This window comes from Geotrypetes seraphini, chromosome 1 (assembly GCF_902459505.1).
Source record: "Geotrypetes seraphini chromosome 1, aGeoSer1.1, whole genome shotgun sequence".
Lineage (NCBI taxonomy): Eukaryota > Metazoa > Chordata > Amphibia > Gymnophiona > Dermophiidae > Geotrypetes > Geotrypetes seraphini.
Genome location: NC_047084.1, coordinates 171027444 through 171045583, shown reverse-complemented (window position 1 = coordinate 171045583; position 18140 = coordinate 171027444).

The window sequence follows — 18140 nt, the reverse complement described above, 5'->3', positions numbered from 1 at the left end:
GAGGAGGAGAGGCGCCGGCACCTACAGGACGTGCTTCCCACGGCGAGAGATATGTCCTGTGGTCAGTCAGCCAGTGCCTACGCCTCTCCTCCTCACCAATGCCTCTGCTCCTTCTCCTCACCTCTCCCTTCTGCAGCACCCCCCCCCCCACACACACACACACCTCCACTGTCAGTAATAGAAGGCTCAAGGCTGTGGTTGGAGGACATCTGTGCATGCGCGGATGTTGATGTACGTGCATTTCTGGGTGCCTCCAGCTGCGGCCGTGATTTTGTACGTGCACAGTTGCATACTTATAGTTTATTTAGTTCTAGCCCCCCCTTTAACAAGGTGGGTTACAGTAATACATTCATGGTATATATTACAAAACAACCATAAATACAGAAACATATAAATTTCAGCCACATATCATACAAAATAAGCAGTTAAGAAAAGGGCTCGGCACCTATATTTCATTTTTGCAAAAGAGGTGTCTCTTCAAAAGCTTCTTAAAAACAGTGACATCCTTTTGTTTTCTAATGTAAAAGGGAATATGATTCCAAGCGGCCGGACCAGAACAAGAAAATGTTGCCACTCCAGTTGCATCGATGCACCTATGGACCAGTGTTCTGGTTAACCATTATTCTGACTACTAAATAATGCATAGGGGCAGAGCATGGAGAAGACATAGGCAGGGCTCATACTTATGTGCGTAACTTATAGAATGCTGTAAATTCCATATGTCCATGCTGAATTTTGGTACCTACATTGACACCTGTACATGTGGTTCATAGACAAAAGCGTGTGACAACAAAGGCGCGCCGACAACCCAGCACAGACAACTGAGTGCAAGGCGGAAGCGCGCCGAAGAAAAACAGTATTTTAAGGGGCTCCCCCCCCCCCACACTTTACTTAATAGAGATTGCGCCGGCATTGTGGTGGGTTTGGGGGGTTGTAACCCCCCTCATTTACTGGAAACTTAACTTTTTCCCTCAGGCGGGATTGTACGTCTTAGGAAACCAGACAGAGACTATGTGGAAAAGGATTCGGAAAAAGCCCAACTATTAAATGAATACTTCTGCTCAGTCTTCACCCAAGAAGCGCCGGGGCTTGGCCCTCAGCTACAGACAAGGGTTGACTCAGTTGACCCGTTTAGTAACTTCGAGTTTACGCCCAGCAGGGTCTACGGTGAGCTGTCAAAGCTCAAGGTTAACAAGGCAATGGGGCCTGACAACCTACACCCCAGGGTGCTTAGGGAGTTGAGTGATGTCTTGGCAGAGCCACTGTCAGCACTCTTCAACCTCTCCCTTAGTACAGGCAGCATCCCGTTGGACTGGAGGACGACTAACGTCATTCCACTCCACAAAAAAGGCTCAAAGATGGAGACAGCAAACTACAGACCAATGAGTCTAACATCGATAGTGAGTAAACTAATGGAAACTCTAATCAAACACCAGTTGGATAAGATCCTGGATGAGGAGAATCTACGGGATCCCTGTCAACATGGATTTACTAGGGGAAGATCATGCCAATCCAACCTTATCAGCTTCTTTGACTGGGTGACGGGGAAGCTGGATATTGGGGAGTCCCTGGACATAGTGTACCTGGACTTTAGCAAAGCATTCGATAGCGTACCACACCGCAGGTTGCTGAGCAAGATGAGTTCTATAGGATTAGGAGACACATTGACAAAATGGGTTGGGAACTGGCTTGGAGGTAGGCTTCAAAGGGTAGTGGTGAACGGCACCCCCTCCGAAATGACGGAGGTGATCAGTGGAGTGCCACAGAGCTCGGTCTTGGGCCCGATCCTATTCAACATCTTTATAAGGGACTTGGCAGAAGGGCTTCGAGGGAAAATAACTTTATTCGTCGATGACGCAAAACTAAGTAATGTAGTGGGCAAATGCACAACGGACGAAGATTCGACGCCCGACAACATGATACACGACCAACTCCTACTGGAGCGCTGGTCTAGGACCTGGCAACTCAGCTTCAATGCCAAAAAATGCAAAGTTATGCACCTGGGCAGCCAAAATCCATGCAAGATCTATACCCTTAATGGCGAGATCCTAGCAAGAACGGTAGCAGAACGAGATTTAGGGGTGATCATCGGTGAGGACATGAAGGCTGCCAATCAAGTGGAGCAAGCTTCATCCAAGGCAAGACAAATCATAGGTTGCATACGCAGGGGTTTCGTCAGCCGTAAGCCGGAAGTCATTATGCCATTGTATAGATCCATGGTGAGACCCCAACTGGAATACTGTGTGCAATTCAGGAGGCCGCATTATCGCAAGGATGTGCTGAGACTGGAGTCAGTTCAGAGAATGGCCACCCGGATGGTCTCGGGACTCAAGGATCTCCTGTACGAGGAACGGCTAGACAAATTGCGGCTGTACTCGCTCGAGGAGCGCAGAGAGAGGGGGGACATGATCGAGACGTTCAAGTATCTCACAGGCCGCATCGAGGCTGAGCAAGATATCTTCTTTTTCAGGGGTCCCACAACAACAAGAGGGCATCCGTGGAAAATCAGAGGCGGGAAACTATGAGATGACACCAGGAAATTCTTTTTCACTGAAAGGGTGGTTGATCGCTAGAATAGTCTTCCACTGCAGGTGATTGAGGCCAGTAGCGTGCCTGATTTTAAGGCCAAATGGGATCGACACATGGGATCTATTCACAGGGCAAAGGTAGGGGAGGGACAGTAGGGTGGGCAGACTGGATGGGCCGTGGCCCTTATCTGCTGTCTATTTCTATGTTTCTATGTTTTTTAGGGAAAAAGTGAAGTTTTCAGTATAATATGGGGGTTACAACCCCCACCAAACACCCCACAACGCCGGCGCAATCTCTGTTAAGTAAAGTGTATGTGGGGGGGTTCCCCCCCACCCCGTTGGAGCCCTTTAAAATACTGTTTTTCTTCGGTGCGCTTTCGCCTTGCGCTCAGTTGTCTGCGCTGGGTTATCAGCGCGCCTTTGTTGTCGCGCGCTTTTGACCTGTCACCGTACATGCAGGCATCGAAATGGTAGGCATGCTGATACCAGGTTTACTAGTGTTCTATAATGGAATCTAGGTGCTTGGGTTCTCTTATAGAATAATATCTTACCACCCATCCTTAAGGTGCTCAGTTAAAGGCTGATTTATTTATTTTAAAAATGTATATGCTGCCTGGAGTCTCAGCGGTTTCCAAGATAACATACATAAAAATAACACATACGTAACATTGAACAGTAATTCAAAACAACTTAAGTGCAACCTGAGGACTCCTTAATATCATCCTCCACTATCCTTACAGTTAAATTTAGAACAAAATCCTAGGGAGCAATTCACAGATATGCGTCGACAAAAAGCTTACCCCCCTCTTTTACTAAGATACACTAACCAATTAGCGCACACAAATTGAATTAGCGCACGCTAAACGCTAATGCGCCCATGGACTAACATGCATGCGTTAGCATTTAGGGCTCCTTTTATCAAGGCGCGCTACGGGGGTTAGCGCGTCAGACATTTCATCACGCGCTAACCCCCGCGGCAGCCTAAAATCCTAACACCTTGTCAATGGAGGCGTTAGGAAATAGTGCGGCAGGCGGTTTAACGCGTGGTATTCCATGCATTAAACCGCTACAGCGCCTTTGTAAAAGGACCCCTTAGCGTTTTAAGCAATCTCTTAAAGCTAAGACGATCCGGACATAGTCTTAATTGACTTACCCTCATCATATTCACTTACATATTTTAAATCCTGAATTATGTTGCTCTTGTGTATGTGTTTCTTTTTCTTTTTTAATCTATTTCCAATTATAGTCCTTAAATAAAAGTCTCTGTGTTCAGCAAGCCAATTCTAAGATATTTGGGGAAATTGAGGTTGCCCAACCTGAAAGTCTCATTTCCTTCTTAGACAACTTAAGTTAAATCAAGTTTCATCAAGCTATTATCAACAGTAAGCAAATGGATCAGAAAGGAAGAAAAAGGGAACAAGAATTTGAAAGGATGGCTGACAAGATTATAGTGCAATGGATTTAAACATGAATTTTTCATGAGTGGGTTTCAAGCTTATTTCCATGTGTTTTAATGACTACAATTTACTTTTAATAGGTTTCATAAGGCAGCTTTTCAACATAATTATTTTATCATGATTAATACTGAATTAGTTGTCTTATGGCACTCCTGAATATAATAAGTATTCCTTGGAAACATTGATAATTTTATTATCTCACACTTCAGGCAGTACAGGATAATTGCAGGTATTTGAGATTTCTGGATGAATCTCAGACACAAAATAATCAACAAAAATTGTATGGAAAATAAATCATATAAGTTCATTCACATTATTTTATTCATGCTCCTTCAGCTGTTCAGATGTGTATTGCTGCCTTCTGATCAGAAAACAATTGTTCTCCATAGATGAATTACTCAGAAGAACCCTTTTCTGGTCAGACATTGATGTATTCGATGTGATAGAGTACATGGGACTACAATGTTCAGGCAGCTGCTAATCTCTCAAAGATTTCCTCAAGAATTTCACAGCACAAGCTTGTTGTCAACCCCCACCAATCAGAGGCTATCCGGTTCTCTAATCAGTCCACTTTTCCAACATATGTGCTAGAGGTTAACTCAACCCGCATTCTCTGTAATGATATCATCCTCTTCCTTGGAGTCCTTATACTGTAGATGGCTCTCTGTTATTTCTCCCCCATATTTTTTAGGTTGTCCAAAACTCATTTATTGCATTTCAGAAAATCAGGTCTATGCACCCCTCTCTTGATATAAAGACAAAATAAATACTCTTGCATGCATTCATATTAAATAGTCGACTATTGAAATTCTATGTTATTGGATTGCACCCTCTATTCTACTCATAGACTCCAGCTCATTCACAGCACAGTGGTTAAGCTGGTATATGGAGCAAAGAGATATGATCGCATAAAGGGCCATGGATTTGATATGCAACCTTTCTGTGATACAACCAAAGCAGAATACGCAGACCCACCTCTCCTCAGCCATTTACACACATTCACAAGAAATTCAGCAACAAATTTCTGTGCTATTATACATTTGCAATAAGCCTATTTGCTATAATAAAACCCTTAATGTGCATGTGCACTTCAATCTCCATGTTCTGTGCCTCCGCGCTACCGTGCCACCGCATGCACAGCAGAGTAGAACTCTGCCTGTGGCAGTTTCACCATTGCCCTCCCTCGGCAATGCTTTGAGGCTGGATACAGTGATGACTGGGCCTACCAATGGGTGGGGGGAGGGGGATAGGGCAGACCACCCCGGGTGGAAGCATATGGGGGTGTTGCGATCCCAGGGCAGGCAGAAAGTTTAATTGCAGTGATTCCTCGGGGGCTCCTGGCAGCTGTCCGGGAAGAGCAGAAGAGGCCGGGAAGAGCAGAAGAGGCTGGGAAGAGTCCAGGGAACGATTTAGAAGACAGCCGGAATGTGAGTGGATCCCAGCTAGATAGGCAGGTAGGAGAGAGAGAGTACACAGATGGGGTGGGCCACCACCACCTCAGCGAGCAAGGGCTAAAGGAGCCCTCCCCCTGCCCCGGAAAAAGTGAAAGCGTGGAGGAGTGCAGAAGTGCACGCTGGGGCTTGGTTTGGCTCACCCTGGCCCAGCAGTTCGCGAGCTTCCTGTGGAGCAGCATCAGATGATCCAGCACCAAGGGTGAGTGAACCGTGTCTGGAGGAGAGACGGGGTGCATTTGCCCATTGTGTAGCTGGGCAGGTGTGTGCGGGCAGCTGGCCACAGCTGGATTGAGGAAAGGGCAAGGGATCCCTTAGCTGGCACAGGTGGAAGGTGGCTTCAGTGAGGGTCTGGGCAGGGAGAAAGAAAGAAAGACAGCGGGAAGGAGAGAGACAGAAAGAAAGGAAGAAAGAGACGGGGGCAGGGAGAGAGAGAGAAAAAGAAACAAAGACAGGGCAGGGAGAGAGACAGAACGAAAGAAAAGAAGATAGATGGGGCAGGGAGACAGAAAGAAGGAAAGATAGACGGGGCAGGGAGACAGAAAGAAAGAAAGAAAAAAGATAGATGGAGCAGGGACATCCAATCCAATTCGGCATTGAGTCCATTGGGCTCCAGAGTGTGGAGATCAAAGATCCACCTCTGCTCTTTATAGTTAATCAAGGACTCAATATCACCACCCTCCCACCCTACTACAATTTTTCCAAGATTCTCCATTTAAATTCCATGGGCTGATGTTGAGCTGCTTCCCTATGGGATACTAAAGGAGCTAAAGGAGTTTTGTTTTTCAACCTGGATTTATGTTCTGTGAGTCTAGTTTTTATCGTTCTTAAGGATCTCCATATATAAAGTTTATCACAGGGGCAAATAATTACATAAATCACGGCTTTAGTGGAACAAGTCATATTGGTTTTAGAAGAAAAAGACCGATTCTGAACTGGAACCAGTGTACTCCCTCGGTCGAAGAGTCACACCACTGACAGTTACCACATTTGGTGTGACCCATCAAATTTATGTCAGAGGTGTTATAATCAAGTCTTTTGTAAGAAAGTATTTCACCAATTGTTTTACCTCTACGACATGCAAACTTTGGGGGGGACACTTAATTCTTCGTACAGTTGCAGGATAGACCAATGCTTATAAATGATGTTTCTCCATTCTCTAGTATGGGTGGCAAAAGGAAACACAGCCACCATTCTATCTTCCATTGCTACCCCTTGAGTCTGTTAAAAATTGTTTTGAAAGAAAAAAATCGTTTTTATTAATCACCAATGATGCCATTTATTTATTTATTTGTTCATTTTTATAGCCCATCCTCCCCAGAAGCTCAGAACGGGTTACAATAAAATAAAAATAAAAATTAGGTACTTGGAAGTTCCCTAACTGTCCTGAAGGCTCACAATCTAGCTAAAGTACCTGAGAAAACAATTATTAAATAGTAAAGATATAATAATTCAAAAATTTTTTTTTAAAAAATCCATTAAACGTATTCAGATAGGAAAGATAGAGATAGAGACAAGATATGTACACCCCAACAAGTATTCAGTAAGTAAATTAAATTCCATCAGGAATTCTGTAGATATACGCTGAGGCATTTCTCATTCTGTTAGGACTCTATAGATGATATGTAGATGATACGTAGAGCTATGTCTTGGGGTATCATAGTGTATAAGGAGGCAATTTCAAAAGATACTATAAAAGCTTGCTGAGGAGATTCCATCTTATCAATGAATTGCTCACTCATTTTCTAAAAAACAGATCTTGATTCTACAATTTTGGCTCATTATAGACTGATTGCCAATATACTACGCCTAACAAAACTCATGGAATCAATTGTTGCTAGTCAACTTTTAGATTATCTAGAGAAGTTTTCTATTCTCCTTCCTTTTCAGTACAGAAACCCTTTTGGCCTCTCTACTTTCGAGAATTCAACAATTACAATCAGGCAATAAGTATGCTATGTTGCTCCAGTTCGTTCTGTCTGCAGCCTTTGACGTTGTCAACCATGATGTTTTACTTTACCTGCTTTCAGAAATTGGTCTTGACAATGCTGTCCTGAACTGGTTCTCAAAATTTCTATCATCTCGTTCTTATTCAGTCAACATGAATGGTTCTATCTCTAAATCTTGGAGAGCCACCTGTGGTATTCCTCAGTGCTCCCCATTGTCCCCAATTTTAATTAACATCTATATGAGCACATTAAAATACTATGATCTGAATATTCGAGAAACTCTACTGACATATGCCGATGATATTTTCATATTACTCAAGGTTGATCCAGATCTCATTAATTTGTCATCTAATATAAATCATTGTATTATTAAACTCTATTCCAGGGCATTGATGGTCCAGATGAAACTTAATGCTGCAAAAACAAAACTTCCTCTGTGATCTTGGACTCTGGTGAGTCTGAAAATTGAATTATCTTAATTGATACTAGGGACTCCTTTTACTAAGCTGCGTTTGGGCTTTAACGCACGGAATAGCATGCTCTAAATTGCCCCTTTCCATTGCAAATGCAAGCAGTGTCTCAATTCCGGCTCACCACACAATTTTTTCCTACGTACACCTTTATAGGACCCCCAGGGACCCCTGAAGAAGACTTTTTGTTGAAACGCGGACCGTGTCGGGTCCTGTATCCCTAGCGGACTAGGTCCTTTAAGGCTCTTATGTGGATGATTTATTTTTATGTGGATGGAATTATTTTATGTGGATGATTTCAGTGTACCTTTGGAACTTTGACACTTTCAAATAAAGTCCATTTAGAATCATCATCACTCCACAGAGGGGTTTTTTTTTTCTCTAAATTGCCGCCCATGCTAGACCTTAATGCCATTGAGCTTGGATTAGTTCTAGCTGTGTAGCGCAGGTTTAGCGCGTGCTAAAATGCTGCGTGCGCTAAAAACGCTAACACGGCTTAGTAAAAGGAGCCCTAGGTGTCCTTATTGATTCCTCTCATACATTTAAGGATCAAATCAATTCCCTTGTAAAAAAAATTTTTTTTCAGCCTCCGTTTCTTATGTAGAGTACGAGCGTGCTTTCATCAACAACATTTTTCTGTTCTGGTTCAATCAGTTGTTCTGACCCATCTGGATTACTGCAATGCAATGTACATGGGTTTATCTAAGGTCAGCTTACAAAGACTCCAGTTGATTCAAAACACTGTTGCCAGACTCATTTTTGGTAACAGTAAATTTAAACATGCGTCCCATTGCTCAAAGAATTACACTGGCTTCCAGTTCATCTTAGAATTCAATTTAAGCGCATTTGCATTGCATTTAAGATCATCTTTGGTATTTGTATCTCTCTTATTCCTTTAGATTGGAATGTATACAGATCACACCTTGCAAGAAGCTCTCGAAGATTGAAACTTTCTTTCCCTTCTTTTAAGGGTAAATCCAACTAGAAAATGTAGTCAATCTTTCTCTTTCAAACTGACAGAGCTTTGGAATAAATTGCCAAATTCTCTAAGAAGTTTACATCCTTTTCTTTTATTTCAGAAAGTTTTAAAGCCATTTCTGTTTACTAAACATTTTGGAAATTAGTTGTATTTTTACCCAGTCTAGTCTTTTTTTCTTCTCATTGTTAACCAAGTCGAGCTCCTATCGGTGATGACCCGGTCTATAAATGTTAGTTTTAGTTTAGTTTAGAACATGGCCCTTGTCTGCCTTTACTAGGGTTATACACTCTCTAAGGGACAATTAGGTTCAAATCATCCTCTAAACAAGCCAGTTAGCCTATAACAAATAATTTTGGTAATTATACTACCCCAAAGCACCTACATAATGGTTTCTCAACTGAGAGATTTACTCCTCTTCTACAAAGCCGTGCGGCAACAGCCCCGAAGCCCTTTAAATCTTTATGGACTTTGGGGCTGTTACTGCGCGGCAGCCGCTAGCACGGTTATGTAGAAGAGGGGGTTAGTTATTTTTAAATAACTATCCCTTTTTAGATAACTATCCCTACAGTAGGCTGTCCCAGATGATCTGCAGTGCTTCCTTGAGTTTGCCTTGTGATAAGCTTGTACCCCTTTTTTTTTTTTTCAAATAATGGTAGTTTTACTGTGCAAACATTTTTGAATGCACAATACTTGTTGGGTGGTCATGCTTAAAAGTCTGCAATTTTGCTGTGTTTAAAGATAATCTCATTCCACTCTGTACATGACCATAGCAACAGCAAATAGAACTGTAAAATTCAATTTAGAAATGTCTGTGTGTGTGTGTGTGTGTGTGTGTTCAAAAATAACCATTTCTAGTTGTGTTTACCCTTAATGCATCTACCATTTTGGGGAAAAAAAGTCCAAAAGCCAAACGCATACATACAAGCCATTGGGACATACAAGCAGCCAGCATTCTTAGTGAACTGATCATAGACATCTAAACTAAACTAAACCTTAAGTTTATATACCGCATCCTCTCCACGGTTTACAAGAATTTAAAATATAAGAAGAGAAAGGAAAAGGTTTACATGAGCTTATATATAGAATGGAAGAGTAAGGGGGAAAATAGAATTACATGTTAGAGAAGAGCCAAGTTTTCAGTTGCTTGCGGAATAGTTGGAGAGAGCCCAGGTTCCGCAATGGGATAGTAAGGTCTGAGTAGAGCAGACAGGCACCTTAGGAGGTACTGCAGTGATCATCGCATAAAAAGTCCCTTGGTACACATCTCACCATAACCCACTTATATTGTAAGGTGAGCCCTCCAAAACCCATCCAAAATTTATCTTACCCACTTGTTCACCACAACAATAGCCTTTATGCCTGCGGGTATCATCTTTGTGTAGGCACAATAGGTTTTGAATGGGTTTTGGAGGGCTCACCATACAATAAGTGGGTTATGATGAGATGTGTACCTGAGATTTTTTTATGATGTTCACTGCAGCAGCTCCTAGGGTGCCCCTGTGCTCTGTTCAGATACCTGTGTGGCCATCTGAAGCTGTCATACAGACTGGTATGTACTGTTTCACATCTTTGGGTGGTGGGAAGGGATCGGTGATCACTGGGGGAGTAATGAAGCATCATACCGTAATACCTCTAGTGTTCATCTGGTCAGTTTGGGCACTTTTTTGGCCCTTATTCATTTTTAGAACAAGTCTAGCCCCAAACATCTGAATAGAAACATAGATACATGATGGCAGATAAAGGCCATCCACAGTAATCATTATCGCTTCCTCTCTCTAAGAGATCTCATATGCCTATCACAGGCTTTCTTGAATTCAGATACAAACCATGGTCTCTGTCTCTACCACCTCTTCCGGGAGACTGTTCCACGCATCTATCCCCCTTTCTGTAAAAAAGTATTTCCTGATTACTCCTGAACCTATCACCTCTTCACTTCACCCTATCCCCTCTCATTCCAGAGCTTCCTCTCAAATGAAAGAGACTCGACTCATGCCTGTTTTGTTAAATGTTCAGTTATCACTGCAAAACATCCAAGTCCGAAGCCTGCCCAAAAGACACCTTTGGCAAGCCCCTTTGGATTTTAGATGAATATGAGACAAATAGCCTAGGAAAAACATCTAAAATACAGGTTTTGAAAATAGCAATTTAGACATCTAAAGCAAGAAAAATGTCCAAATGTCACTTTATGCCATTTTTGGATGTTTTTCTCTTTCGAAAACAAACCCCAAGGAGTTCAAGGTTTCCTTTTCTTCCATTTGTTTCTATGAAATTAGGTATGCATTAAACAATTTTAAGTAAATTCAACTAAGAGTAATATGTTGACTGAAATAGAGGGAAGCATTTCTGACTTCATACCCCTTTCTTATGCTTCTAACAGAGTGGAGCTCAATGTGTTTCCTCTGCAAAATTCCAGATTATAACAAAGTCATAACAGCGACTCTGAATATGCCAGAAGGGATAATGAAGTTTATGCATATCAGCTGGAAACTGGTATTATATTATGCCTGTCAGATCAGAGGCTGATTTAAAAGCAAAACAATATCAAAAGGGTCTGGATAGCGTTTGGAGGCAAGCAGAAGCTCTGAGTCAGGCTATTTTAGCATATAATGTGATTGTATTTATTTGCAAATGAATTTTCCTCTCAAGGGACAAGCCCAAACTATTCTGTTTTACCCCTCAAGGGCTGGAGGGATCTCTTTTCTGAAATGACCAATTCAGACTACTCTGAGATAGGCATCTTCAGTTTGGATGCTAGGTTTAATTGCTCATTTTTCCAATGCTGAGGTAAGGCGAATTATAATTACGAAGGGCCGCTGAAAAGTTCTCAGCCCAACCAAGACGAGAATGATTTGGAGCCATGAAACTTCCAAATTATTCAAGTTTTCTTGACACTTTTCATTTTATTTCATAGCATTGAAATGAAAAGTGTCAAGAAAAGTGTAGAATAACTTGTAAGTTTCTTGGCTCCATATCATTCTCTTCTTGGTTGGGCTCAGAACCTTTCAACAACCCCTTGTAGGTATTAGAGAATGCAAATATAAGAGACACCATCAACAACTTCTATCGTACCAAGCAGCCTTATGGGGCAAAGACTTGGAAAAACTAATTACACACACAAACAATTATGGTGAATTTAGGAAACACCTAAAAACATACCTGTTCTCGAAATACCTAGGTGACGAACCAGGACAATAGCTCCCATCGCAATCCCTCCCCAAATTAGATCTTGTAAACTGTTAACCTCTAATCTCTAACTATGAATGTTCCTTTCAATTTATGGAATTTTTCTAATTTCACGGTCCTGCAGTATATAAACTGTTGTTATTATTTTTATTGTTGCTACTATCAGATATTCACTGCTACACTCTGTAATTCGATGTCTGTGCAGTTTCTCTTCATTGTAAACCGCCTAGAAGTCGCAAGATTGTTGGCGGTATATAAGAATAAAGTTGTTATTATTATTATTATTATTATTAGGGGCTCACAACCCAAAATCTAGATTTACTAGCCTGTGTTTAATGCATTGCCAAGCATAAATTTGTATTTAATGCATGGTAATGCAATTAACACAAACTATTAGTAGAGCGGATGCAATGATGATAATGAGGCTTGTGTTAAATAACCAGTATTAAATCAAATTAATATGCTGGTAATTCTAGTCTTAAATTTGTATGTAAAGTGGTGGAGGGTGATGTCACAAAGGGCATGAATGGAAGAAGCTGTATTTGAATCATAGCTTTCAACTTACTGTTCTAATCATTATAAACAATACTTCACATTCAGACCAAGAGTAGGCTATTTACTATTTGATATTTATAATGGTATTGCCAAGGGATATCAGACCACGCCCGGAACACTCATAGTTCCTCGGGGGTTCAATTCCTCATGCTTCCCAATATGGCATACCTATTATGCTTTTTTTTTTTAATCTTTGATATATCTTTTTTTATCATTTAATATTTCTTTTACTATTTGTTCTGTTGTGCTTATCATTTGCATATTTCATCCATTTCAGTGCATTTTCATAGGTTCAATCAATAATTTAGTGACTTAGCTTTTCAGCTTCTAAGTCTTGCGTCCCCTTTACCAACGCGTTTCGCTCGTTCTTTGTCAAGGCTGGGGAGCTGAAAACATTCAAACAGAACATACCTGAGAATCATAAAGACACAAATAAAAATTACTGAAACATCACTACCCTATGTGCTATAAAGATCTTAATCATGGGGAGGCTCTTACCTACTATTCTTATTCATTACCTATACATGCCGCCGGCATCAGAAGATGGCTGCCGCATCCTACCATGGTCTGAAATAGAGAATCCTATTGATGTCATTTCCGGTCCCAAACAGGACTATCAAGCAAAAAAATAATATAATATGAACAATTTGGAAGGTGATAAGATCAAAGATCAATCTGGAAATGCACAAAAGGGAGAAAGAAAATCCAACGTAGTCTGCAGTAAACAACAGCAACCAGAAAACAACGAACAGACTGCAGATAAAGAGCAATCTGGGCCATCCAATCAGAAGTTTCATTTAAACCCCCCGGGGTCATTGAATTTAACCTGAACATCCACCTTAATTCCCTCAGATTTAAGTTACTATATTCTATATTCTATAGTTCTATATTACCTCCCTCCCACCCTACTGATATGGCATCTAACACCCATCATCTTAAATCCTGCAGTTTATGCCCACATAACTTCCAATGGTTGATTATGAACATGTGTAAGTTGAATGTGCTTTTATTGTATAATTATACGTTGCATTTGTTATATTGCACTATTGAAGTTTTGAAAATGTCTTATTTCCTTCTCCCTTCCTTCCCCCCCTTCCTCTCTCTTGCTGTTCCTGCCTGCATCTGCAACAATTAACACCACAGTATTGCAAAAAGTATTATAAAGAGTTCCTTTCTCATACTTTTCACAGTGCCTATACATATGTCTGAATTCCATATATTGTGCCTACAAAATTGGTGCTGGAAAAGCCTGTCTAAGCACCAGTCTATAAACGGCAGCTACAGGAATCCTTTTACTAAACGACACTAGAGGTTTTTAGCGCAGGCTGGCGAGGTAAATGCTGTGGGACTCATAGAATTCCTATGAGCATCAGAGCATGTACCTCGCTGGCCTGCGCTAAGTACCTCTAGCGCCATTTAGTAAAACCCAACAAAAGTTAAGTATGATTTATAGAATAGTGCTTACATCTAATAGCCGCGCCTAACTTTAAGTGCAACCATTTTCACCAGCTAAAATGTGATGCTAAACCTCATTCCTATATTTAGATGTGGATACCTGCATTGAATATTCCATGTTGTTTCCATATTGTATCTACCAGTATGTAACAAAACCCTCCTAAATTGTAACCCACCTAAAACTCACCAAATGTGGATTTGGCAAGATATAAGACCACATATCATATATAACATACATACCCCGTATTCTATAATTATGCATGTAACTTTCAGGAGCACCCTCAAACTGCTCGTGACTTACCCATTTCTGAGCCCCCTTTTTGGCGCCTTATAAAATTAAAACCGATTAACGCTAATCATTGCTTGTTGAGAAGCCATTTATCAACACTAATTGACTCATTCAATTGAGTTGCACACACAACTCAAAGTGTCATTTTTAGGTATTTTTCAGCAGCCCATAGTACACATGCACTATGACTGAAAATATGGCTAAGCTGCATGTAACATGGAGGGGCATTTTGAAAAAAAAAGGTCTAAGTCCAACTTCAACATTTCCATCTGAATGTCCAAAGTTGGAGGAACAAAAATGACCATTTTTGATTGGCAAACTGCTGGACATCCAAATTTATATATATATATTTTGAAAATTATCTACTTAGATGTCTTGGCCAATGGGATATCTAACTTTATACCCCATTTTTGATCAGATAAACATCCAGGTTGAACATGTCCTAATCTTGACCAAATGGACATGGGTGGGGCCAGCATAGTAATATACTGGCCAAATAGACAACCCAGCAGAGCAATGGGACACCTTAGAGGGCATTGATGTGAATTTCACATAAAGGGTGACTTATAATTTATGGTGAGCCCCCCAACCCTCCCTCCCAAAAAATAAAAAGACCTACTATACCCTCGTGTGCATCACCCCAATAGCTTATGGCTGCAGGTGGTACCTATAGGGTTTGGGTGGACTCACATGTTCTACCATAAATGTAGTAGAGTGGATTATGGGCCTGGCTCCTCCTCTCTCTGGTTCACTAGCCCACCCACTAGACTATTTAAGATACCTGTATGCAGCTCTGCTAGGCTTCCCCATGCCAGATGCTGATGTTTTAGAGACAGGTATGTACCTTTTTGTTCTCATTTTTGTGTGTTGGAAGGGGGTTAGTGAGCACTGGGGGAGTGTAGGTATCTTACCTTATTGCATGCAGTGGTCAGCTGGTCATTTTAGGTACCTTTGTGGCACTTAGATCCTTCTAAAACAGGTCTAGTTCCAAATGTATAAGTTCCATCCAGGATGTCTTGAAACATGTTTGATGATCATTGCAAGATGTCTAACCCACCCTTGAGACCGCCAAAAGGCCACCCATAACATGCCTTCACCATGCCCATCTCATGCTCTGGATACACAGAAGCTGGAACACATTGCTAAAATTACAGATAGATGGTTTTATCGGCACGTGGATGTCCTGGCAATTAGGATGCTCCACTATTAGATGTTTTCCCCTCTCCCCTGAGATAGGCAAAAATTGTACTCTGACTATATGAATGTGGTAAACATGTACATTCTTGGTTAGAGCTATAGCCTTGGCACCCTGAGGTTATGGGTTCAAATCCCACACTGCTCCTTGTGACCCTGGACAAGTCACTTAATCTCCATTGCCCCAAGTACATTAGATAGAGTACATTAGATCTCCTACTCTATCTAATGTACCTGGGACAGTTAGGGAATAATGATTGAGTACCTGAATAATTTGTAATTTGCATAAAATTGTAGGATATGTGGAATATAAGTTATTTTTTAAAAGATGCATATAATAATCCCATAATTAAAAAGAATAACTAAATAAAATACCCTCTACAACGATGTTTATATGAAGCAAAAAATGTAGCATAGTAAGATAGTAAATGCAGATAAAGACCCGAATGGTCCATCCAGTCTGCCCAACCATACCCTCTCTTTAAATTACTGATTTAATTTAAATTGTCCTTTATCCTAGATATTTCTATGCCAGAAACCCAGAGCTCTCCCCGGTACTGTGCTTAGGTTCCATCTACTGAAGTCTCCGTCAAAGCTCACTCCAGCCCATTTAAACCATCCCAGAAGTCGAAACCCTCCCCAGGCCATCCTCAATCGAATGGCCATATCAGAGACACAGACCATGCAAGTCTGCCCAGTACTGGCCTTAGTTCTTCAAAAAAAACATATTTTAATTAGGTAGCCTAGAACTTAATATAAAGCATTATATATACTGAACTCTTAATCAGGATAGCGCCCTTATCCAAATTATACTTGCTGTGCAATACCTTGGGTGAATTTCTTCAGAAAAGCTGCTACATAAATCCAAATAAATAATTAGCATTTGTGAATACTGCCTATGCAGTTCTTTGAAAGGTTTTTTGTTTTTTTTTCTGTTTCATGTTTTTAATTGTCTTTGCAAAAGTTTAGTTGTTGTCATAGCAGCCTAATAACATAGCAACGTTGTAGATGGCAGCAGAAAAAAAAAAATCAGTTAGCCTGTTGTTTAATGTTTTAACTGTCTGGAGAAAAATGTAAATAAAATTAGAAATGAATAGACTGAATTTGGCTCAGGAAATGTAATTTGTTCACCTTACTTTCATCGGGAATTATCAGGAAAGGAATGGAAAACAAAGATGAAAATGTTATAATGCCCTTGTTTCACTCTATGATATGGCTTCAACTTGAATACTGTAAGTATTTCTGGTTGCCGTATCTCAAAAAAAATATAGCGTAATTAGAAAAGGTACAGAGAAGGGTGTTGAAAATGATAAAAGGTTTGGGACGACTTCCCTGTGAGGAGAGGCTGAATTGGCTAGGGCTTTTCAGCTTGGAGAAGAGACGGCTCAGAGAAGATATAATAGAGGTCTATAAAATACTGAGTGGCGTGGAAAGGGTAGATGTGAATTGCTTGTTCACTCTTTCTAAAAATACTAGGACTAGGGGACATGCGATGAAGCCATTAAGTACCGTATTTCCACATGTATAGGCCGCCCCTTTGTGTAGGCCGCAGGAAATGCTGAGGTAGGCTTTAAAACTCTTAGATAAGCCACCCCATGTTACTAGCTGCGGCTTATATAAGAGTTTTAAAACTTACATCGGCCTATATAATGGGGCGACCTATACATCATCCCCCCATTAAATATCTCCTGGGCGGCTGCGACTGCCTCTTCCAAACACGCTGGCTGCCTCCTCCAAACACGCTGTGCAGGGCAGGAGCGATATTAGTGATCTCAAGTCTCACCCTTTCTGATTGGCTGCCATCAGTTCTCGCAATGGCAGCCAATCAGAGAGGGCGCAGGGCAAGGCTTGAGATTGCAAACATCGCTCCTGCCCTGCATAGCGTAATTGGAGGAGGCAGCCAGCATGTTTGGAGGAGGTATTTAAGGGGGGGGGTGATGTATTGTTCCATGTATAGGCCACCCCATTTAAGCAAGCAGCGCCCCCCTAGGCCGGTTTGCCAAATCGATGTATATCAAGTTTTTTTTTATCAAGTTTATTAGGATTTTATATACCGCCTATCAAGGTTATCTAAGCGGTTTTTACAATCAGGTACTCAAGCATCTTCCCTCTCTGTCCCGGTGGGCTCACAATCTATCTAACGTACCTGGAGCTACGGAGGATTAAGTGACTTGCCCAGGGTCACAAGGAGCAGCGCGGGGTTTGAACCCACAACCCTAGGGTGCTGAGGCTGTAGATCCAACCACTGCGCCACACACACTGCAGCTTATACATGGGGAAATATGGTAGTAGATTTAAAACAAACTGGAGAAAATATTTCTTCACACAACATGTAATTAAACTCTGGAATTCGTTGCTGGAGAATGTGGTGAAAGCAGTTATCTTAGTGGGGTTTAAAAAAGGCTTGGATAATTTCCTAAAAGAGAAGTCCATAGGCCATTATTAAGATGGCTTGGGGAAATCCACTGCTTATTCCTAGGATAAGCAGCATAAAATCTGTTTTACTACTTGGGATCTACCTAAGTACTTGGGTCTTGGGTTGGCCACTGTTGGAAATAGGATACTGGGCTTAATTGACCTTCGGTCTGTCTCAGTATAGCAATTATGTTTTTATGTTCTTTAGAATAGCT